Source organism: Mesocricetus auratus, unplaced genomic scaffold, assembly GCF_017639785.1.
Source record: "Mesocricetus auratus isolate SY011 unplaced genomic scaffold, BCM_Maur_2.0 Super-Scaffold_100004, whole genome shotgun sequence".
NCBI lineage: Eukaryota > Metazoa > Chordata > Mammalia > Rodentia > Cricetidae > Mesocricetus > Mesocricetus auratus.
The window spans coordinates 98,460,440-98,486,294 of NW_024429189.1; the positions used below are offsets into that span (position 1 = coordinate 98,460,440).

Here is a 25,855-nt window from a genome sequence, read left to right on the forward strand (position 1 = left end):
TAATACATCACCAAAATACTCAGGTTTATAAATATGCGTATGTGTATTTAATTAGGTATGCAAAAATAATTAGAAAAAATAATTTAGCATACAATAAAAATTATTGGAAAAAGCAAAATGGCTGCATTTTCACACAGAATATGCAATTTTCACCGATAGCCTCCAAAACAATACAGAGAAACCCTGTCTCGTAAAAACCAAAAAAAAAAAAAAAGAATATGCAATTTTCATAGACAAGATGCAGTTACGTGAACTTTGTGCATTTATGCCACTATCTCTGTAAGATGTGAGAAAGGCAACACAAGGAATCAGAAAGTGGGGTTTGTCATGCAGACTTAGGGATTTCTTTCTGCTAAGAAATGATTAGCAGCAGGTATAATGATGCATAACTTTAATCCCTGAGACCCAAAGATCTCTTAGTGTGAGGCCAGCCTACTGTACAGCAACTTCCAGGGCAGCCAACACTACACAGAGAAACTCTTGTTTCTTGAGAAAACAAAACAAAACAAAAATAAAAGAATATAGTTAGCAGAAAGAAGATGTCTTTACCAATGAAAATGTTTTTTTAATGTTACTTTAAGCCAAAACTTTTATTCTTTTAATTTATTGAAGCTAAATTATATGTCATATGCTTGCTCTATGTCTACAAGGATATGAAAAATAAAATAAATAGAGATTCTTAGATCAGGCATCCTGTGTTGGTCCGGTGTCAGTCTGGGATTCCTCCCTAGATCAGGCAATGCTGGCTTGTCCCATACAGCTGTTTACCAGGAACTTGTCACTACCAGTTGATTCAGCTGGTTGTTTTCCCCTCTGGCCATCCCCAGAGGTCTTTGGATCAGAAGAGCTCTGTCTACTGCAAAGTGTAAAGCAAAGATAAACTTAATATCTGGTTTTCAGCTTTTCACAAAGCAAGAATATATGGTTTAAATTCATCTATTTAGACCTCAAAAATCCCATCATAAGGGAGGAGGCAACAGGGTTTTGCAGGAAAGAAGGAAGCAAAGAGCTTTTAAGACTTCTGTAACGTGCATTCTCCCCACCAGCTGCGGGGGGGAGGATCGCTTTCTCAGCCCCCAAATAACACACGAGACACTATATTAATCATGAAGCTGTTGGCCGTTTGCTATGGTTTCTCATTGGCTAGCTCTGATTTAATTATTAACCCATAATTAATAATATTTTTACAAGGACTTATCTTACCAAGGACACAGCCTCATGTGTCCTCTCATCCTGAGATCACATGGCAACCCTTTACTCTTCACTACATTTCCCAGAATCCTCAACTCCTAGTCCCACCTATTTTGCATCCCTATTGGCCAACAGTGCTTTATTCATCAACCAATAAGAGAGGCATATTTACAGAATGACATTTCCCATTAGACTTCAGAGGAAGAAAAAGTAGAAAAGCAGCTGTCCCCATGTCTGCTCTGAGGAAGACATTCTCCACTGCACAGAGCAACTGATCCAGTGTCTGCTGGTTCCTATGACTTGTGGCTGACTTTACTTTCTGGATCCTCAGGCAAGCTTTAATGAATAATAAATAATATATCGCCACAATCAGACTTGTAGAAGGTTCCATTTGATGATGTGGTTCCTTTCTGGGAACTTTATTATCAATGGCTATTGCCAAAGCCTGGCTTCAAGAAGCCAGCACACTGTGTAATGCTTTGATGTCCCAGAAGCAGAAATCACATGCTTTGACATAAGAGTAAGGTTTCCTGGTGCCCTTCTCTGTATCTTTCTCAGCTCATGCCATTTGAGGGCAGCTGTGAACTGAGAGCTAGACAAGTTTGGATGAAATGGAATCTTTCAATAGTGCTCCTTAATATTACTACAGCTATTTGCATCAAAGGTACCCCAATCTAATTACACTCAGCAGCAGGTCCTCAATCTGCCAAACAGAGACAATGACAAAAAGCAGAGAAATGAGACACATAAATCTGGCGTAATGTTGCCAAGGCTAGCCTCAAACTTGAGGTTCTTGACTTGCTTCTGATCCTGAATGTTTGGGTTCCAAGCATGGGCCACTGTTGTCCCACCCTCAAGTCTCAAATCTTAATATTCTGACTCTGTTCCTTACCTTGTCCTTCTTAATGGTTACTGATGCTGGACATTCTAGAGTGGCATTAAATTATAGGAATGGCTTCAGGCCTTAGGCTTGCCTTATTCCACATTTCAGTTGGGAGGTGTGCAATATTCATCATTAAATATGACTTGGCTATTTGGGAGCATCATTCTGATAAGCCTATTTATTTAGCAAACCAACTGACTTATATTAGCCTCTAATTTTATCAAATTTATTTACTTGTGCATGAAGACAGCCGTATTTTTCTACTCATCTCTGATGATATGATACATTTTACTGTTTAGCATCCTGTTGTTAGTTTCATTGGACTTCTAGGCTCATTCCTGAATGAGCATCTGAATTTGTAACACTTGGAGTTGCTCCAGAATGTCTACATCTATTCATAAGAGAATCTGACTTAGAACTATCACGATGTCGTTGTATGCATTAATCATCATTCTCTTGAGGAACAGAACCAATGGGAGATTATGGATTTATTGGTCAGCATTCAACTAGTAACAACAGCTAATTCACACCTGAGAAACTGAGAACCCAGAAGTTCATTGGTCCTTGAGGCTAAGTGACTCAATAGTATGGTCCCCCAATTCAGGGTGGGCCTTCCCACTATCAATCAAAGTAATCAAGACACATCTTCAGATGAGGCTCCCTATTCATGTTATTTGTGGCAAGTTGACATTAAAACCTACCATAACCCTGTGTTCTGGCATCAAAGTGATCATAGTTTAATAGAGCAAGCTGGTGCATTCTCAGCCTTTGTCATGCATTGGAAAACATGTGACTCAGAATAAAAATGATCTCTTCTGATCCTATATCACTAGGCCATGGATGCTTCTGTACATTCTATTCTATACTCTCCAACATGGTAACTACTTGTCACATGCAACTTCTAGGCACTTGAAATCAGCTCTGAATTTTGAGTCTTACTTTAATCAATTTAGGTTTAAATAGCCACACTTAATCATTCTATTGTTTATTATTGGAACAGACAATGCAATTTTAGAGTTTGAATGGAATAATTAATGAAACACACACATCCCACCCCTATGCCTATTTCCACTATTATTCTCAGTTTTCTATCTACAAAGAAGTTCTAGAAATTGATCATTAGAGGAAAATTGATCTTAGAAAGAAACTCTTATATGGAGTCTCAATTTTGCTTGTTTGTTTTGAGCCAGAGTCTCATGTTAGCCCAGACTAACCTGGAATGTACTATGTAAGGATGACCCTCGCCTCCCAAATGTTGGGTAACATATTTAACTAAATTTTCCAGTGTTTAAGCTTAAAGTTTTGTATCATATTCCTACAATTGCTTTTTGTTAGCCATATTAATTCTCATACCACTTTTAATCTTATCTATCCTCCCTGTTGATGGGGGAATGTCCTTCTGTATATATGTGTCTCTGATTGGTTGATGGATAAAACACTGTGGCCAATAGAGGCAGGAAGATAGGTGGGACTAGGAGACTAGGAGGATTCTGGGAAAAGTAGGCAGAGAGGCACTGGTAGGAGATGAGATGTCAACCACAAAGGAGTAGGAAGCCCGGACCCTTCTCCAGTAAGCCAAGACCATGTGGAAATACATAGATTAATAGAAATGGGTTCATAATTAAGACAGAGATAGCCTATAAGAAGCCCTAGCCATCAGTCAACAGTTTTATAATTAATGTATCATCTGTGTGTTTACTTGGGGTTCCAGGGCATCAGGACCTGGTGGGACAAGAAAACACAGTAACACCCTGTAATACCCCATTGGTACTTGTATTACTTGTTTCTTTGACTAAGATCGCCTCTTCCATGGTATCTCAAACTCAAATACACTATCAAACAAATGAGAACTTGAGACCTTTAAAAAGCTCCCTTCCTCCTGCTAAAAGTCAGGCCCCACCCCTGGCCCCTGGACTTCACCTCCACCCTCATTCCCAGGATCTACCCCACTCTTACATGTTCTTTCCCCATACTGCACCTGCAGCCTTCCTCTTTGTCTGTTGAATTCCTCCATGGGTGCTGACACATGGTCTAGTCTCTTGAAAGTCTCCAATTTTCTCCTAATCTTCCCTCTGCAACCCTCCATCCCATCACTGTATTGGTTATCTATTGCTCCATAACAAATCATCTCCAAATTTAGCAAATTAAAACAGAACTGAACACTTAATATCTCTCTGGTATGGATGGAAGTTTCTGTCCTGCCTGGTCCCGCAGTCATTTAGTCCCAAATAAACACACAGAGGCTTATGTTAATTATAAATGTTTGGCCAATGGCTCAGGCTTCTTATTATCTAGCTCTCTCTTAATTATTAACCCATTTCTATTCATCTGTGTATCCCCACATCGTCTTAGCTTACCAGTAATGCCCGGACCTCTTGCTCTCTCAACATCTATATGGTGTCTCCCATGTGACTCGCTCTCCATTCCTCTTCCCAGAATTCTCCTAGTCTGGTAGCCCTGCCTATACTTCCTGCCTGGATACATCCTGCTTGTCCATTGGCAAAAATAACTTTATTCATCAGCCAGTAAGAGAAACATATAAGGATATTCCCCATCACTCTAGGAACCTAGGAGTGGCTTAGCAGGATAGATCTTGGTCAGAGGCTCTCTTGACATTAACTAGAGTGCCATTATTAGAATTTTAGTGACTCTGGATTCTCATACAGCAGTTGGTCAGCTCCTCCCCATATGGACTTATCTGCAAGTCACTTGCAACATGGAAGCTTGAGTTCTCCAAACAGAGGGGGGGGGAGAGAGAGCAACCAAAATAGATTAAATCATTTGAAGTGGGAAAAAAATCACTTTTAATCTGGATCTTTTGAGGTAGGAAGAGTCATATTTTTAAAGATTTATTTATTTTAAATTTATGTGTTTTGCCTACATGAATATCTGTGAAGTTGTCAGATCCTCTGGAATTGGAGCTATAGAAAGCTGTGAGTTGCCATGTGGGTGCTGGGAATTGAACCCAGGTCCTCTGGAAGATCAACCAGTGCTTTTAAGTGCTGAGCCATCTCTCCAGCCCCAGGGAAGATCCATCTTTAACCTGGGCCACACCTTCCACTGGCTGCCTATATACAGATGTGGAAGAAGGAAACTTTCTCTTTGCCTGCTTGTTCTTGCTCTCACTGGAAATTCCATTCACTAGCATTAGAACCTACTTCATCAGAATTCTGATGTATACTGAAGACCAGCTAAGACATCCAGCCTCAGTGTTGGGCCCCAGGCCCGACAGGGTCTCTGTGAGTCACTTGTCAGCCAACAAGTGCATCCTGTCTTCCAGTCCAAATGCATCCTGTTTTCTAGTCCTGGCTTACTGCTCTGGCCTTTACCCACTAATATCAACATCTAGCACGAAACATGATCTCTTCCACCTGGGGTTTTTCCATTGTGCTGTAAGTCTGTATATGTGGCTGCTCCCTCTCTACAATAAAAGAGAGACCTCTCAGCACTTGTAATAAAGACACACACATGCATTCTCTTGCAATAAGGATGTGCATGTGCATTCTCTTAGCACAAATGACCAGACATCTTGTCTTTCAGTTCAATCTCCAGGCTTTTGCCCGATATATTAGACATGCTTGTGGAGTGGAAGCCACACCTCAAGGACTGAACAACACTGGATTCTTGGACCTTCCATTAATAGATAGCCATTGTTGAACTAGTTAGATCACAGCCTGTAAGCCATTCTAATAAATATCCTTTATATATTCATTCATTCTATAAGCTCTGTTCCTCTGGAGAACCCTAATACACCTTTATTTATCTTTCACCTCTAGTTTTGAGAATGTATTCCCCATCTACCTTATGATTCCTACTTTATTTTAATCCTTGCCAGTTAATTCTTGTCAACTAGACACAAACAAGAATCACTTGGGAAGAGGTAACCTGGTTGAGGAATTGGATCCATCATGCTGGCTCGCAGACTAGTCGTGGGGCACTTTTTCACAAATGATTGATGTGGAAGGGTTCAGTCCACTGCAGGAAGCACCCCCTTGGGCTGGTGACCATGGGTTGTATAAGAAAGCAGGCTGAGCAAGCCATGGAGAGCAAGCATGAGAGCAGTGCTCCCCGTGCTCTCTGCCTCCATGCCTGCCCCCAAGTTCCTGCTCGTGTTCCTGTCCTGATTTCCCCTCCTCCTCAAGTTGCTTTTGGTTGGACTGTTTATCTCAGAAATAGAGGAGCCAACTAGGACAGCATCCACCATGCATTCTTCAAGACTGTACCTAGTTATACTGAGGATACTTAGTAGGTACTTTTGAAACTTGTTCCATCTTCTTTACCTGTTTTTCCCCAACAAAAAGACTTTCCTTCTGTATATCTCAATTTCCCATCTCTTAGTTATCAAATACTTTCTTAGCTTCCAGACTCAGAGTGGGTGTTACAATTTTTTTTCAATTCACAGTCTCAATCTGTAGTCTAGGCTGGTCTAGAATACAGTATGTTACCAAAACTGGCCTCAAACTCACAGCAATCTCCCTGCATCACCCTTCTAAGAGCTGGTATTAGTTATTAGTTATCACATTTGGCTTCTTCATCCTTTTTGTTTTATTAATTTTTACAAAGAAGGATCCAGCTATCCCTGCTGTTTGGATTACCAGTAAGGAACAACTTTCCTTACAGTGAGATTCTCATGGGGAGGAGGGCTGGAAAGATAGTTCAGTGGTTAAGAACACTAGCTGGTCTTTCAGAGGTCCTGAGTTCAATTCCCAGCAACCACACGGTGACTTACAGTGAGACTTTCGGCAATGTATCTCTGTGTCTCAGTTCCTAGGCTTGAGGGCCAGTTGACATAAACTTGACTGATCTGTCAGGCAAGAGAGAGAGAAATCATAGTCACATGTTCTTCCTGACAAGGGACCTTTCTTCTTCCCTAGGTGAATTAACTTTCTGTTTCTAGCTTCCTGTGTGACTATGTAGTGAGTTTGGCCCTGCACAAAAGGAGGTCTGGCCTTTGGGTGGGCTTCAGAGAGGCAATCTGTGCCAAATATGGTGGTAGTCTGTTTTTGTCTAAGATGGACTAACTGCTCAAGGTTAAGTCTTCTGGGGTGGCCATACCAGAAAGACCAACCATGTGGTGTTGGGAGGAGGCAAGGGTGTTGTTGGTGGCATTGTCAGTGACCTGGAGACTGAGTTCAAGCTGACATAATAAAACCCAGTGAGGACTATCTAGACCCTGACACTCTTGTGAGCTTCTTTGGTTAGCAATACTCTGCAAACAGTCTTATGTTAGAGCTGGAAGTGTGTCAGACCCTGATTCCCTGGGAGAGAGCAACAGAGCTTCCACATTTGGAACTCCGCCACGCCTGCCCTATGTATTCAATAGCTTCCAGTGAGTCCTCTGAGGCTTCTAATGGCTTACCCAAACTGATCCTCTAAACTTAATAAGCATTAGATGTGGTTTTTGTATGGAAACTGTGCCCTCAAACATCACAGTCAGCTAAGCCCAGGTTTGGCTATTCCAAGTTCCAGCCATATACCACTCCTTTCCTAAGGCCGCAGCCTTGTGTTGGCAAAGGACGGCCCTGTGGATGCCCGACAAAGGGCATAGCAAGTTCCCCACGTGCCGCCAACAACCCTATCTTATCCTTCATCAACTGATTCTGAGTGTCACCCACTCACCTAGACAGGACTCAAGGTACATCGCCATCCAGTGCAGGCTCTCACACACTTCTTACTGAGACGCCCCCCTCACCTTAACACTCACCTGGTCGTTTGTAAAGGTACTGTGATCTTGCATATGATCTGCTCCTCGACATGAACAGACGGAACGGATCTAAAACAAGATTCAAACTAATGTGAAATATAATGTCTTCTGGGGGAAGGGGGAGATTGGAATGTCTTTCTTTTAGCCATTTCCCATTTGTCTGCCTTCCCCAAATCTTCCCTACCCCCCTTCACTCAACATCCAATTATCTTTCTTGCCTTTCTAAGGTTATCCCTCTAAGTGTCAGCTCACCATAGAAACCAGAGTTACTAACAATAGAAAATTTGGTGTCTATGGCAACCGGAAAACCCAAGGCAGTGGCTTGTTTTAACCATTTCATCTTATTCCTCATAGACTTTTGCCAGCTGCTGTGTGAAACAAGCAGACACACACTGCAGCAGACAAGCAGACAGGCAGACAGGAAATGTCCCACTGTCAGCTGGAATGGGTGACACAATGATTTCTATGTGGTAGCTGCTATGTGCCTTATTGACAGGAGAGGAATAACTTCCCATTAAAGATACCAGAAAGGGACTTGGAGTCCTCACCCTTAACACTAAACTGATTATTTGTCACAGGAGCTCCGCCCTCAGGGTGGGTAGTTGCTTTAGTTAGAGGAGGTCACACTGTTGAGCATTCCAGGGTCACCAGACACACAGATGTCAAGGAGGGAAAAGGGGAAAGCAGGCTGTGGGTTGGTGATGGATTCACGCTGGGTTTGCCTGGGGGAGAGGGAGAGGTAAGAACAAAAACAGGGACCTATGGACTGAGTTCTGGGAGCCCCAGGACTACACGGAGAAACCCCATTTCGAAACACAAAGTAAACAAACAATACAACAACAAAACAGGAAATCAGTCTCATTGTGGAAACTTGGGGACATCAGCTGAAGAGTGAGGATTTTTGTCAAAGCTTTTGCAGGACAGTACACTCATTCCTGGGCAACTTCATTTCTGGGTCCCACACAGACATCACAAGCACATGTGCTCAAGTCCCTTATGTAAATGGCAAAGTGTATCAGTTCAAATCATTATTTAATACCTAATACAATGAAAGTAGTTGCTATACTCTGATGTTAAGGAGATACAGGCAAGAAACAGGTCTGAATGTTCAGCACAATCCAAGTTAATGTGTGGGTATGAGTGTGTACGTGAGCGGAGAAAGGGAGGAGTGCAAGCGTGTGTGCATTCTGTGGTTCTATGGACGTCAGAAGGCTGGCTTGTTTGCTGTCTGGGGTTTTGTGGAACCTGGGACCTTGCCAGGCAAGCACTCTACCACTGAGCTATATTCTCAAAGGCCTTTACTTTTTATTTTGAGACAGTGTGTAGCCCAGGCAGGCCTTGAACTCATGACCCAGCTACCTCAGCCTCCTGGGCAGCTAGCATCACAAGCATATCTCTTTTGCTTTTTTTTTCTTTCTTTGCTTTGTGGGACAAGGGGGCAGGGCACCTGGAGCCCTAGCTTGACACTCACTATTTAGCCAAGGATAACCTCAAACTCACAGCCCACAGCAATCATACTGGGATTACAGGTCATGCCACATCTGGTTTACCTTTTACCTGTTTACCTCCTGCCACCACCTCAGACCCTGGCTTACTGAGCTTGGGTGTCTTGTCCTGTTTTGTTTATTCACCGTCATAATTACTGCCATTCATGTGTCCTCAACCCTGCCCTCATTCACCAAGCAAAACCCGGGTGCTTACTTAACTAACACTCACTTGTTAATATCTTAATGATTTTAAGAAAAGTGGTAGAACACAGAGCTCATTGCTTAGTGGCTAAAGAAGGTGCTAGCTCCTCACCATCACTGGGGTTCAGCCAAAAAGCATGTATACACAGTTCTCTGATCTGATGGTGAACAGTTTTTCATCCATTCCAGCAGCTTCTTACGAACTCTAAATACCGGGAGCTCTTAATGAAGGAAGGTACTTGAGGGAAAAAGCTGTCCAGATGGAAGACAACTGACTTCTCAGAGCCACCAGACAGCTGGGGTCACGGGATGAGTGGTTTCCTGATCTCTTTTGCAAAGACACCAGGACCTCGGAGATGGAGCTCTCAGGGTTTTCTTAACCAGAATGCAAGCCATTAGGATGGATCTGTGGGCAAGAGCACTTCCATTACTGTTTTGGTGAGCTGAGGAAGTTTGCGTACAAACTAGGGTGGGAGTGACACGCCTCACTCTGCCTGGAAGGGCCACAGCTATGAAGGCAGGTGGAGAGCTTGTGTGGCTTCACACCACAGACCCCATCAACACCCCCAAGTCGTTCTCCAAACCCCCTCACACCAAATAAGTAAATACTTAAAACATTAAAAATAAACTGGGTGTGGTCAAGTATGACAGGACAGGACCAATGTTAGCCTCAGCTACTTAGTATGTTCTAGGCAGCCTTACTACAAAGTAAGGCCTGTTTCAAAAAGTATTAAAAATGAACATAAATACAGATAAAGATCAAAACATGGATGTAAGCTGGAACTAGAAATACTGTAAGTTGGTGATTGAGGAGAAGATGGCTCAGTGGTTAAAAGCGCACACTGATCTTCCAGAGGACCTGAGTTCAGTTCCTAACACCCACATTAGGCAGCTTACAACTGTCTGTAACTCCAGCTCCAGGCAGATCTGATACCTCCAACCTCTAGGCACTTTCATTCATTCATGTGTATACACACACACATACACACACACACACACACACACACACACACACACACACACACTTAAGATAATAAAAATAAATCTAACAAAATACTTCATAGTCAAAGGAGGTCTTTTCTAATAATATAAAATTAATTCAATATATGCAAATCATGCTATTTATCATATTACCAACTGGATAGGGAAATCCATAAGATCATTCCCATAAAGGCAGAAAGCATTCAACGATTTTCAACTCCTCTGTTATGAAAGCCTAGAAATCAGGGGTAAAGCACTTGCCAGGCAAGCATGAGGGCCTGAGTTCAAATCCCCAGAACCCATGGGATGACAGATAGGGCAGCCCATGATTATATAATCCCAGTGCCCCTACACTCAGATAGGAGGTTCAGAGGAAACTCTCTGGAGCTGGTGGTCTAGTGAGCCTGGCATGTATAACCAATGCCAGAGGAAGAACTGACACACTGAGAAACAGGGTATTGCGGACAGACCACCACAGTGAACTGACATTTGAGAAAGGTGGAGAGGCCGTCAGCAGAACTGCTAACCTTTGCCACATCAGAAAAGAATGTAGCCCAGATGTCCACAGTACACAGAAGTTAACCCAAATGGACTGTAGACCTAAATAGAAAGTCAAAATTCTAACTACCAAGATGACTTCCTGGTTAAGAGCATCCGTTGCCCTTCAGAGGCCCTGAGTTCCGCTCCCAGCACCCACAACTGCCTGGAACTCCAGCCCTAGGATATGTGACACCCTCTTCTGGCCTCCAAGGGAACCTGCATGTAAACAGATATACATTTATTCAAATAATTAAAATTTTAAATCCCCCAAAATCTTTAATCTTTTTGAGGAAAACAGAAACAAGCAAACAAACAAATCTATATACCCCTGGGTCTGATGATGATTTTTAGATATAATGTCAAAGACACAACCCACACATTCTTGGTGGGAACACAGGTTGCCAGAGTCTTTGAGGGGAGTAATAAAGCAAATTAATCAAACTTATAATGCATAAAAGTAGTCAGTAAAACAACCCCTTCTGAAGAGCAAAACTGCCTGCAAAACAGACATTTCCGTGGCCACACTGCAGTGTGTGGTGAACTTGTAGATTCCCCCACCTAGAGAGAGTGCCGAGATCCCCACTGGGGCCTAGGCTTGGCGGAGGAGCCACAGGAGTCTCAGTGATTGCTCACCAGGCGTGCCTGGCAGGAGTAGACTAAGCAGACAGGCCTGTTTGAGTGTCCGTGGCTGTGTGAGCCTCACAGCAACTCCAGCCCCAAGGGGCAGCACACACCCTGGGGAAATCTCACGCAGTCACAGTTCCTAAGCTTAGTGCGGTGGTTTGAAAGAAAATGGCCCCCAAAGGGAGTGACACTACTAGGTGTGGCCTTGTCGTAGGAAGTGTGTCACTGTGGGGACACCAGCTTTGAGGTATCTTTTGTTCAAGATTCCCCCAGTGTGACTGTCAGTCCACTTCCTGCAAGATGAATCACTTTCAGCTCCAGTACCACGTCTGCCTGCAAGCCACCACACTCCCAGTCATGATGAGAATGGACTGACCCTCTGAAACTGTAAGCCAGCCACCCCAATTAAATGTTTTCTTTGTGAGAGTTGTCGTAGTCATGGTGTCTTTTCACAGTAACCCTAAGACAGATAGCCTCATGCAGTCCCAGAAAGCTGGCTGAGCAAATCCAACAAGTGCCATTTTGGCCTCATGGAACCCCATTCTGAAGGGGATATGACAAAAGGACAGTGGGATTCCCAACAGCCAGGAGAACAGAAAGGCAGGTGAGGCAGCTCCCGAGAAGGGGGAAGCGGCAGCGAAGCTGGAGTTTGGGATGAAGCACATGTGCGTGCGTGCGTGCGTCTTCACTGGCCCAGCAAACCTGGCCTCTGAGGCCTTCTTCCTGTGGAAAAGGAGGTAGGTGGACTGCTCCGGGAAGCTCCAGGGCCTTGCACAAGGACGGGCACTTGTTTGGACCTGCCCGGTATGCCACCCTGACAAGTCAAACTTGTGGTTCCAGACACCCATCAGGATCTGGGTGTCATGAAGGCCCTCACTTATCTCACACCCTGACACTGGGCCGAATTCACATCTTGATTCTCAAATGCAGAGAAGACAATAGAGATGAAAACATGAGAGAGAGGAGACCCAAGAGATAAAAATCTGGGACCTGAGAGCACCAGAGAGCAAGGCTCTTCCCTAGAAAGATAGCCAGGCTAGACCCTATGATCAAAGACATAACAGAGCAAATCTGTGCCAAAAATGAGCCATTAACTGTATGTTTCAATGTTGTATTTTTAAAAGTTACAGCTGGGTATGGATGGGTGCGGTGCATACCTGTAATCCTGGCACTTAGGAGACCAAGGCCTACTGGGACAACATAGAAAAATTCGTCCTCAAAAAGAACAATAAAAAGTCGCTATGTCTCACTCTAAAAACATCACTGGGAAAAAGGAGGTCCATGCCTCAGATATCCTGGAAGAATTCTACTTTATTCAAAAGAAAATTGAGGGCTGGAGAGATTCGCAGCAGGGAGAGGGGCCAGCCATACAAACCCAGTAACCTGGCTGTGATGCTGGAACTCACAGACAACTGAGCCCGGGGAGCGGGGGGTACCCATCTGTGATCCCAGCAACATCTATGCAAGATGGAAGGCAGAGACAGGAGACTGGCCCAGACACTGGAGGCCAGCTAGCCTAGAATACTCAACACAGCAGCACACACAGTAAGAGAGACCCTCCCTCGACAAGGTGGAAAATGAGAAATAACTTCCTTCTGAAAATCATTCCTTGACTCCATATAACATATTGCATGTATGTGCATGTGCGTGTGCGCACGCGTGCACCCACGCTCGCGCGCGCGCGCGCGCACACACACACACACACACACACACACACACACACACACACACACACACACCAGTTAAGCCTGGACTACATTCTGGTGAGTGAGACAGAGGACCTCAAGTTTAAGCCCTATGTGGACTTCAGAGTAAGATCAAGGCCTGGTTGTTTCAAAATCAAAAGTAAAATGAGTACGAGGTATAGCTCAGTGGCAGTGCTGGCCTGCTGAGCTCAAGACCACAGGTTCCATCCCCACAGCTGACGATGTTATATATATGTTATGCAAAGAATAAACAGACTGTGGGGACCCCTGAAATCCTGAGTGAATGCGTGTTGTTGACATGAGCATGACCACATCAAGATGCCAATGCCTCAGACCCATGGAAATGGCCCCCCAAAGACAAGATGGTGGATTGAATAGTTCAGGAGAGGAGGAAGCTTGGCCATTAAACAATAAAGTCTTTAAAAGTCTCTTGGTTTTCTCTGAAAACAGTGCAACTGTCACACTTTTGTTTTAAATGTCAAACAACAAGTCATTGATAATAGTTATACATTATGTGATTAAATGACCATGTGCTTTGGAGTTCCCTGAGAAGCTGGCTGTGGAAGCTGGCCTGCGCTCTCCCTCCCACTTCAGACCCAAGCATGCATGTCTCAGGGTGTCCTCCAAATCCTCTTGCCTGGGGAAGGGTTACCATTCCAGCTCTGTGGTGGGGAAGGAAGAGAAATGCAAAACAGTTCAAGAGAAAAAAAAATAGATGACCGTGTCTGTAGTGGAAGACAGAAGCTGTGAGTTCGGCCATGGAGAGCTCAGCATGGAGAAAGACTCAGTGGAAGGTCTGGTGTGAGCCTCAGCTTCCTCGGGTGGTGTCTGGGGGATGTTGTGCGCACCCAATTTGATGATGTTTACTTGCAAACCTCTGTCGAGGGTGCCTGCCTCATCTTCTCCAGTGAATTGCTACTGGATGTTTTGAGCACCCATTAATTTAGTTATCACCTGCTTGTTGTTATTTATTCTTTTACTTTGGTTTGCCATATGCTCTCTCATTCAGAACTGAAAAGTATGGCTGTTGTAGACCATTCTCCAATCTCTACAAAGCCACAGTCTATGGCTAAATTCTAACGGTTCAGCAGCAAGAGCTGTAAGGTAGAAGAGGCTTGTGAAGGGATACAGCAATTGTTCATGTCATTATTTGTTATTCAGGGTGTCTCTATATATTTTCGTCTCTAAGCCTGGGAAACTGAAAGAGACTTAAGATATTATTTTAAAACATACACACCCTCATCAGCAAAGCCAAAATCAGACTTCTGTAAACCAGACTCACAAAGGAGGGTGAGACAAAGAAGAAAACAAAGAAAGCACGGACCCTGGAGAGGATGCGGAACCCACAGAAAGGAGCCAGACTGCTGCCCGTGGGCGCTGAATCTGCACCACCTCACACCCACTCCCTAGCAAGACTCATTGTTTTCTTGAATCCCAGAAAAATCAGGCATTCTCTGAGGAGCACAGAGTCACAGATGAGAAACAAGATTTTCTGGGGAAATGGGAGCTACTAACCTCATGAACTTCCTATTAGATCTCTCTTCTTACTCTCCAACCTTGTTGGATTGCCAAATGTCTTAGTTTCCTGTGCAATTTAGCAAAGATATGAAATAACATCATAATATGGATAAATCTCAGAAACATGGCTGGGAAAGTAAGAAAGTTTTACAACCTGCACACATCAATTATTTAGTGATGGGAAGAAGACAGTGGTGGCCTGGAGCTGAGTACATAGTGGGAACTGTTCTCAGTCCTGGTTTTCATAGACACAGTTATCAAAGCTCAATAAGCTACACAAATGAACTGTGTAAGTGTGTCTTGTAGTGGTGAGTTTCAATTATATAGTGCCCCGATTTAAAAAATAAAAAAGACTTCTTTCTCATCCTGGTTCTCATGGAATTCACTGTGTAGACCAGGCTGGCCTTCAATTCACAGAGATCTTCCTGTCTCTGCCCGTCAAGTACTGGGATTAAGGTGTGTTCCACCATTCCCAGCTCAACAATGGCAACTTAAATGTTATATAACAGTCTACAGAGTAACACTCTGGGGAATGTATGGATAACCATGTGATTTTATCATATGAAACATGGTATTTTGAAGTTCATTGTGGGATGGTAATATTGCTAATTAACAAATACATTGTACTGTGTAGATTTTTTTGTAAAACAAATATTATCTACTCTCTTTACATTTTTTCAAGACTTCAACATGGTATCATTAACTATGGTGGCCCTGAAGTAGTCTACCCTTTTGAAGTATGGTGTCATTAACTCTGGCTGTCCTGCAGAACAGTCTGTCCTTGAAGTTTTTTCCTCCCACCCATGTGTGTCTTCAGCCAACATCTCATCTTTCTTCTCTACCCCAATATCTCACCCTCTAGTAACCTCCATTTCCTGCTTTGCTTCTACAGTTCAAGTTTTAATGAGACTCTGTGAGTGACAGCATGTATTATATTTTATTTCTGTGTCTGCCTTATTTTAGTTGATATAGTATCTTCTGGGTTCACCCATGTCACAACAAACAGCAGGGCTTCATTTTTTGGCTGAATAGTATCCTGCTATAGATGCATACCATACTCGTTTTCCCCCCTGTTCACTGAAAGACACTCAAGTGTGCTGTGGCTTGGCCATTGTGAATGATATTGCACAGGAATTCAGAGATATCTTGGACTGCTATGTTCACCTTAGGATGTATACGTAGTGGCCGGGGGTGGTTGCTGATCAGAGGTCTGGTCTAACTTTGCCTTTTTGTGGAACTTTCACACTTTTCCACAACAGCTATACTAATTTATGTTTCTATCAACAAAGTTTTCAAGTTTCCTTTTCTTGATATCCTCATCAATATTTATCTTTAGGGAATTTCTTATAATATGCATTCAGCCTCACTATGGTTTTGATTTCCATTTCCTGGATGGATAGTGATGTTGGCACTGTTTCATATGCCCTGTTGGCCACTGTGTGTCTTCTTTTGGGAAATGTTAATTAAGTTTTGTTAAACAGTTGGTCTTTATGGATAACTTGACTAGATTTTAAATCACCTAGGACATTGGTGAGGCTTACTCTTGGTGTGTCTGTGAGGGTGTTTTCAGATAGGATTAACTGAGGAGTAGGGGAAGACACATTCTGAGTATGTGCAAGTGTGGGCAGCATTATCCTATTGGCTCAGGGTCCTGTTGCAGGATATTTGATTGCATTGTGTAAAGATATGTCACTATGATTGGTTTAGTAAAAAGCTGAACAGCCAGTGGCTAGGCAGGATTTCCAGGCACAGAGGATGCTGGGAAGAAGAAAGTGTGGAGACATCAGGGACCCAGAGCAAGCATTACAAAGCAAAGATAACCGAGCCATGTAAAAGAATGTAGGTTAAAAGATATGGATTAATTTAAGTTATAAGAGCTAGTTAGGAACAATCCCAAACTGTCGGTCAAGCTTTCATTATTAATAATATGTCTCTGTGTTGTGATTTGGGAGTTAGCTGGCAGGAAATAGGAAGACTGACTACAGGGTCCAGGCAGAATAAGAGAGGAAAATGGGAAGAGCTGAGAGCCAGCATCTGCCTTGTTCTGATTCCTGAGCCAGCACGAAGCACACTGAGCTGCCTCGATGACTCTGGCACCAGGAGCTCACTAAACCTTTCTTTCTTTTAGTTGTTTGTATCAAGGATTTGGTCAGAGCTAAAGACAAGTCCATTTAAATGCAGCTGGTTTGTGTTGCTTCTTCCATTGAGTTGTCAGGCATATACTTTTTGAATACTTTCTCCCATCTTGTACTTTCCAACCTGTTGATCTTTTTGCTGTCCTGGAGCTTGGCCCCTTGAAGAAGCCCTGAACACTGTCAAAGGCTGGCTCTGTCCGCTGCCAGAGCAAACCATTCACTGGCTCATACTAATGAGTCTCTTGGCAAAAATCTCTGTTCTGAAACTGCTAATAGGGCAGAGGGGAAAATATTCTGCAACCCAGCCACTCTTGAGAATATAAAAATGCACTTCTAAGTTAAATATTAGAATAGACCTACCTTCATTAAAATCATGTTATTTAACTAAATGGTTCAATATTAAGAAATGTGTTGTAACTCATATATTTGAAGGGATAAACAAGGAAATGATATTTGGCAAAATCCATTCCTTGGTTTACTTAGTGTGTAGTAAGAGGGTAAACAAAGATATTGCCTCATTATCACCCACAGTACCATGCTGAATGGGGCTGCCTTTACAGGAAGGAGCAAGCAAGGGCAGCCATTACTACTCACACTAAAGTAATCTGCCACAGTTGTAAATGCCTTCCCTAGCCCAAGCAACAAGGAGGACAGAATGGCAAATCCAACACAAAGGAGGCCTTGTCATCAGAGTTTGTGGCTACTGTGAGCATGCCCTGCTATTGGAAAGACAGACTACAAATGTCCTTAGAAACAATTTGAGACTTTAGTGAGTTGGCTAATTATGAAATTAGCATAAAAGAGGTTTTTCTCTAATTAAATGGAAACTACAGTTAAAAAATAATGATGATGAAAGAAAATATTTCACTCACAATAGCAATATTGTGGTTCATGACAAGAAGTGTACATGACCCACTAAGAAGCCTAGAGGACAATGGCAAGATCTCTCATAATAATGTAAAACAAACCAAAACAAAACTATAGGAGATACAAAGATTTGAATGGCAGCAAGAGAGGTGGTTTGGTGACTTAGAGCAGATGCTGCTCTTGCAGAAGGAGGACCCAGCACCCACATGGTACAGTCCTACTCGAAATAGAAAGAGGGATAAAGCCATAGTTTAGTGACACAGCCCTCACTTCACATGCATAAGGTCATAGCCTCAGTCTCCAGTACTGCTGATGGAGAACAAAAAGAAAAAACAAACCAAGAAAGTCAGTGAGTTCTGCTGGGCACACGTAGGTGGCTGCTTTGCCCTGGGGAACCACGGTCACACGCTGTGGAGAGCTCCATTTCCCTCATACAATGACAGTTCCTCACACTAAAGTAATCTGGCTCCCACAACTACAGTAACTTGCTTTTCTGGAATCTTCCCTCCCGGTAATGAGTTTTTATGAGTACCTGACATACTCATAAATTGACTACTCATCTTACTTCCCTGGTTTTCCAGTCCCCTTCCCCCTCTCTGTCCACTTGGAAATAGACGGTGGGCACTATGGTGCCCCTTTGCAGACCTCTTCCACAATAAAGCTGCTGGTTGCTGACACCCTTGTCTGTCTGTCTTTATTTCATTTTACTTTCTGTTTTGTTTAATTGTATTTTAGGTACATGGGTATTTTGCCTGCATGTTTATCTGTGCAGTATCAGTATATGTGTACTCAGTGTCCCCAAAGACCATAAGAATTGGGCCCCTTGGAACTGGAGTTAGTTGGCTGTGGGTGCTGGGGTTCAAACCCAGGTCCTCCTAACTGCTGAGCCATTTCTCCAGCCCTTCTTTTTCAATAACCTTACAAACATCACTACCAATTTCCTCAGATGTGTAGCAGAATTAATAAAAGCTCTTGTAATAAAAGACTGAATTAATTAACACATGAAAGTGTTTCTGACAGCACCTGGCACAGAGCACAGACATGAGTGTTAGGGCTATTTTTATTTCCTAAAAGAATATTCCAAACAGCCAAAGAAACTTCTTGAAGAAAAGAGAAAAACAGAGTAGGTAAGTTAAGACTAAGAAACATTGAAACAAATGGTGAAACTACAATAATAATTATTTAAAAGAAACTTGAAAATTGGCAGACAGACAAAAGAAATTAAAATACATAATAAACCCAAGTACATATGAAAATTCCATATATTATTTTAAAGATGACATTTCAAAGCAGTGGAGGAAAATCTGTGTCAGATGGGGCCATCTGTGGGGACGATCTGTCAACCACTTGGGGGGAAACAAGTAGTGTGGCTTCTTCTTTTAATCAAATTTGGCCTTCTTGAAACACAGATTTAATTTTTTAATGTAAATTAAGAGACTGCTTTCACAGTGAATCTTTTAAACAAATAGGAGAACCTGGAGCCTGGAAGCTGCAAGGGGTCTGATAAATCTGTGTGATGGCCTCCTCTGCCTCAAATGTGCCTCACTGCTCATGTGTGACAGTGGCAAGCTGTTAACCTTTTAGAGGTGATCAGGACACCAGGGCAGCCTTCTGATGAGGGTTTTGATGCCATCATCACAGGAGGATGTAAGTTGCTGCAAGATAGGCTCCCCTGGGGAAGGATTATGCATTATTCTGACAGTGAAACTTAGTAATGTGTAAGAGTTTTCGTGGAGAGCAGCTGAGACTCAACGCTTTGAGAGACCAGAAGAGGGCATTGGTGAAGGTACAGCCTCAGCAACCCTGAAAAACCCAGGATTGAAGGGGTTGTGGAGAGAAACCGAGAGTTGGTACCATGTGACTTTTTGTCTCAGGTGTAGTTCAGTTGTAACCAAGACTCCAGCATTCTGGAGATGCCAGTACCTTGGGACGGCCACCAAGAACAGAAGCAGCCATGGAGTGGAGCCTGCCTTAGCCTAGAAGACAGCTGTGTGTGCTGCAGCAGGCAGAGCCAGCGAAGTGCTGCTGCCAAGCCCTTCGGAGCCCAGAAGATCGTGAGTTCCAGAAATTTGACACTGGTGGACTTTGGTTTTGCCTACACTCTGGTTCTTCCCTCTTGGAATAAGAAAGTATGTATGTAACTTATTTTCCCACATTTGAGAGACTGAAATTTTAAAGAGATTTCAGAGTTTTGGAGAGACTTTAGAGTTTTAGAGAGATTTCGAATACTTTCAAGACTTTGGGTAATTTTTTAAAAGCCTGGATTTTTAAAGACTGTGGGACTCTTAAAAGTTGACATTTTTATATTAATATTAACGTGGATCTTGGGGACAAGAAAAAAAAGGAAAGGTTATGGCTTAGTAAGTGAAGTGTGTATGTGTCAAATTGACAAGAGTTTGATTGTGCTGGCTAGTTTTTATGTCAAGTTGACACAAGATAGGATCATCTGGGAAGAATCTTACTTAGGAAAATGTCTGTGGGAAATCCTGTGGTGAGTTTTCTTGATTAGTGATTGACTGTGGACAGGGTCACTCCTGGACAAGTGGTGCTTGGCGGTATAAGAAAGCAAGTTGAGCAAACCATGGGTGGCAAGCCAGTAAGCAGCCTTCTTCCGTGGTCTCTACTTCCATTCCTGCCTCCAGGTTCCTGGCCTGACTTCCCCGGATGATGGACTTCCTATATGCTAGAAACTAAAATAAATCCTTTCCTCTCCCTCTCTGTTACTGGGGATTAAGACTGGGCTGGTCTAACCCCCAGAAACAGCTGACCAGACAAAGGTTAACTCTTGAATCCCAGGCATTAGCCTGGGAAGCCAGCATGGGACTGATCAAGACCCCCTGAATCTGGGTGTCAGTGAAGAGGCCTAGGGATTCTATTGAGCCTTGGGCAGCAGATCAGTACCCATCCCAAGTATACACACGGACTTCGGACTCCCATAGAACAATGTGAGGTGCACTCTCACCCTGAACTCTTGGGAAAGGGTCTAGGCCCTGCCCTATATGAAATGACACACTATGGACACCCCCATGGAGGGCCTCACCCTCCCTGGAGAAATGAGGGGATAACGGGGAGGGGGGAAGGGCACGGGAGGAAGGGAGGGAATGGGAGAGGGACCTGGAACTGACTTGTGAAGCAACCTTGATTCTTATCTAAATTTAAACTGGAAAATAAAATTAAAAAAAAAACTCTAAAAAAAAAATCCTTTCCTCTCTGAGTTGCTTTTGCTCGTGGTATTTTATCAGCAATAAAAACCCAACCATCTTGTTGAAAAAGTAAAGTGTGTGATTAAATTATAGGAAAAAATAACAAATGGAGCTAAAATGAAAAATCCAACTTTCTTTCTTGTAATTTTTTTGAAACAGGGTCAATTTTTTAATAGTAGAAAATCCCTACAAACTCAAGATAGTCTCCAATTCACACCAATCTTCATTAGGCTGATGTCTCCTAGGTGCTATAATTAAAGGTATAAGCCACCATGCCCAGAACAATCTTTCAATAACGTAAATTTGAATTAATACATATAATTTTTGTGTGCACTCAAATGCCAAAGTTTTTAAAACTAAGAAGCAATGGCAAAGGCATGAAAACATGTGTTCTCAAGACTGTCAGCAGAAATGCAAATGGGTGTACTTTTTGCTAGGAAATGTCACAATATCAAAATCTTTTGTACTCACTTGTAGAAACTAATCTGCTGACTACTATTCATACAAGAAGAAAATACAGATGACCAAGGAGGACTATTCCATATAAATGCCAACTTTTGATCTGGGGAGGAAACGGGTATTTAGTCCACATACAGGGATTCTCAGTGAAGCATCCCTAACGCCCTTGGGCCTCCACAGTCAGTTACTGCGTTGTAGCAAACACTGGAGCCTTGGGTAGAACGTCCAGAAGTGTGTGTAAGCATCTGACACTCACTCTCAAGAGCCCTTCATCTGGAACACTGGACAATGTCTCGCACTTAAACTGGCACCCTGAGAATTATGTGAAAATGCTGATTCCATGTGAATTCTGCATTTGCTACCAGCAACTACAGGTGCTGATGCTGCAAGTCCTATTGAGGAGCAAGGCCATAATGAACTCCATTTTTCAACTTTCCGTAGTTTATATGTGTTTTGCCTCCCCGCCCACATGCATTGGCTCATGCATTGGGAACTTACTCCATAAGGAGACAATCTTAGCAAGTGGCATGGACCTTTAAGAAGAGAGTCCTGATAACTAGGTCATTAGGAGGAGCCCTGTCCTCAGGAGGGTTTGAGGTCTTTCTCCCAGACCTGTGAGTCTCAGAGTTCTCGCAGGAACAAGAGGGAGGTTAACCCCCAATGTACCTTTTCTGGCTTCTTGTCTTACTGTGGATCTCTCCTTTTGCAACCCTCAATGTACCTTTTCTGGCTTCTTGTCTTACTGTGGATCTCTCCTTTTGCATAAATTCCTACCACCAAGACATCTTCCTCAGGAATGAGAGGAAGCCAGTGCATACCATTTACCTTCAGAACTGTGAACCGAAGCAGTCCATTTATCTTTGTGGACTAGTCCAGCCTTTGCCATTTCCTGCAATGTATGCTGCCATTGGTCTGGTTATTTGCAGACATGGCTCCTCCATCGAACTTGCATCACTCTCTTGATTCAGTCACTCCAGTGCATTCTCTTTGCACTGACCTTGTACATCCTCCCACCCAATCACCGTTACACAACCAACCTGCATCCTGAGGTGTAAGTTCGGAGTGGTTCCCCTAATCTCAGCCCAAAGCAGAAAAACTTGATGTCTTGGTGGCATATGTCCTGGACTGCAATTCACGTTTGGCAAACACTTCTTTTTTCATCTAGGAATCTAGATGAAGCTAGATCTGTAATGCTACTCAAAGATTATTCCTACGTTCCCAGGCCATGCTGTCTCCCTGCTTCCCCTCTTCTTCTCCCAACCCCCTCTCACCCTTTGGTCATTTGAATACATCTGGACCCTGTAGGATTTCCCTGACAAATGTACAAACAATTCCAAGGCTTTCGTGTAGGCACTAGTGGATATGAATGTCAGGAATGTAAACGAGTCCTCTCTTGCTTCCTTCATGGCAGATGGCTTCCCTCCCAGAATGCTTAGGATCAGGAAGAAGTCCTGTAAGTGAGAGACTTTTATCAAGGGGCCTAGGGAAAAAGGAAAGAGAATCCAGGGAGACCCTCAGACGAAGAGACAAATCCCTCATGTCCTCCCCAGATTCACAGCCGAGGGAACAGAGGAGGGTGGGGCGGAAGACTGCCAGGATGCAGAAGGATACAAGGCTCAAGAGGGTTGCTGCTATTTCTGGACACTGTTACCACGGGAGGTTGCCTCATAGGAATGGAAGCCAGGAGCCCTAGGATTCCCCTCCACTCAGGCTGCGGACAGTTCCCGAGGTGAGGCCCAGCAAGTGTCTCCCGGGCAGGTCCATGTGCCTTGACTACAGACTGAGTCACAACTCCGAGAGGGTGGAGAACAGACTGTTCTCAAAAAGTTTCTTTGCCAGTACTTTCCTGACCGCTTACACGTCAGAGGAAATTACGTGGCATTTAATCCACTTCCTCTGCCCTTTCTGGGTCCCTTTCCCTGGTGTTTCACAGGTACCCAGGCAGCAAAGCCTTGTATATTGAAAGAGAAAACACATTTGCTATAGAAGGGGAAAGTTGCTGCTACACAAAAAGACATGTTCTCTCCTTCACAGTCTTTATCCTCTGTGCCTCAGCCCAGAACCTTTAATTACATCAAGGTTCTATTCACCAGGGTGTGGTGACATGTACCTTAATCCTAATGTGTGGAAGGCTTAGTCAGCAGGACTGTTGTGAGTTCAAGGCCAGCCTGGTTTACATTTTCTATCTAAAGGGGGAGGGGGATGGTGGTCTAAGGATGTGGCTTAGTGCTTGAGTGCTTGCCTAGCATGCTATAGGCCTTAGGTAGTGCTGCCCCTCCCCCCAAAAAGATGTGCAAAATGTAATTTAAAACTTTATCTCAGGAAGCAGCTAGTGGATGTTGTTGGGAGATTCAATTAAAACTACAGAGCCTTCTCCCAACCTAGAAGATCTTCCAACCTTCCTGTGTTCCACAAGAGGGGTCCAGGCAGCATTGCTACTGACTCTCATGCTAACTTAAATGGAACCTCACACAAGGTTCAGAGCCGTCAATGTCCTACAAATGAAGAAGGGTATCACATAGTTAAACCTAAACTCATCTGGCAAATGGGGCTGCCACATACTTCCTGGTTAGCTTTGTCCAAAATGAAGACAAGCTTACCTAGGCTCAGGACAGGAGGCAGTCCTGCTCCTTAGAGAACATTGTCCATCAAAGCCAGGCTTCTGTCTCCCAGACACTGGGGGTAAGGAGCCATCTCTCCTTGGGGTTTATGCTTCAGAAGAGAATGTATGATTTAGCACTGTCAGATTTTAGAATATGGACCTCTGCAGGGGCAGGGGGGTGCACAACCACCTGTAGCTCCAAAAGATCCAGCACACATCTTTTGGTCTTCAGGGGTTCCTGCACACACATGGTATATACACATAAATAAAAATGAAATTAATTAAGTATGAAAATATTTTTAAACAGAAAACAAGAACTCAGTAACTATTAACTTCAGAGAAACAAAAAGTTAGGTAGGAGAGGAACTAAATCATAACCTCCTGCGTGGCACAGTCATGGGTAGCATTTTCAGACCATGCCAACTTAAATACAAGAGCTACATAAAATTACAATCTATCTTTATGGATTATGGTGGAGAGTTCAGAAGGGTATGTGTGTGTGTGTATGTGTTATGTGAGTACGTTATTCACCTAACTTCTTTGAACCCTAAAGCTAAGACCATGACAAGGATGCATAGAAACCCCACAGATTCCCCCATGTGGTGGTTTGAAAGAAAATGGCCCCCAAAGGGAGTAGCACTGTCAGGTGGGGCTTTGTTGGAGAAGTGTATCATTGTGGCCTTTGAAGTCTCCTATGCTCAAGCTGCGCTCAGTATGGCACTCAGTTGCTTCTGCTGCCTGTGGACCAAGATGTGGAACTCTCAGTTCCTTCTCCAGCACCATGTCTGCCTACATGCCAACATGAAGATAATGGGCTAAACCTCTAATACTGTAAGTTAGCCTGAATTAAATGTTTTCCTTTGTAAGAGTTGTTGTGGTCATGGTGTCTCTTCACAGCAAAAGAAACCCTAAGACAGCCCACCTAGCAGTAATCAAACTTGTCCATTCAGGATTTTTTCTATAAGAATTCATATTGGGCCTAAGTGTGCTGCTGGCCACGCCCTAAGTCTGTGGTCTCTGCTGCTTAGGATCACAAGGGCTTCCTCAGCAACTCAGGGAGACTGTGTCCCAAATGGAAAGTAAGGAGAAGACTGAGGGTACGGCACTTGCCTCGCAGGATTCCATCTCTTGCTCTACCGAGCGAGAGGGCAAGGACAAGCAAACACTCCTGTAACTTCTGCCTTTACAGGACATGTTACTCAGGACAGCCTGGCCCCGTGCTCCCAGGGTTCTCACTCACTTTTGACTCACAATCAAGTTAACAAACATCAATACGATAAACAGCTGTTCCCTCTCAAATTTCTAACTGTTCTTGGGGAGGAGGCCAGGCCTGGTGAGTCACACCTCTTATTTCAGCACTCCTGAGGCTGAAACAGGAAAACTGTTCACCATCAAGGCCAACCTATACCAGAATTTTGACGGCTTGGAGTACCAAGTAGCACTCTTTAAAAAAAAAAGAGGCAAGGCATTTTAAAAACTGTCCACCAGGATTGCTGCAATTAACACAGTTTCCACAGAAAAAAAGCATGGAGAGAGAAAACACAGCCTCAGAATTGGGAAAATTGGGGGATGGTATGATAAGGAGGAGGAACTATAATTTCTCATAGCAGTTTACTCAAAGACAAAATTTCCACTTTTTCTGCTTTCCTATCAAAATTCCACATATTGGAGCTGGGCTTCTCAGTGGGTAGAGTCCTTGCTGAGCAAGCATGAGGACCTGAGTTCAGGTCCCCAGCACCCATATGAAAGCCAGG

General features: G+C 43.4%; 1 long non-coding RNA gene across 4 annotated transcripts in view; it reads right to left on the bottom strand.

Moving 5' to 3' along the window:
• Positions 1–549: 549 nt before the first annotated feature.
• The window catches only part of LOC110340636, a 30,811-nt gene continuing 5,505 nt past the window's right edge, over positions 550–25,855 (bottom strand). Inside the window, exons 1-5 of one of the 4 annotated variants that reach the window (XR_005877424.1) lie at positions 11,076–11,093; positions 9,579–9,872; positions 7,779–7,847; positions 6,804–6,878; positions 550–856 (exon numbers count right to left, since the gene is read on the bottom strand). This is a non-coding gene — a long non-coding RNA (uncharacterized LOC110340636). Of the gene's footprint in view, positions 857–6,803; positions 6,879–7,778; positions 7,991–9,578; positions 9,873–11,075; positions 11,094–25,855 lie in introns of those variants that run through there. The other 3 variants (XR_005877423.1, XR_002382435.2, XR_005877422.1) reach the window with 3 other exon arrangements.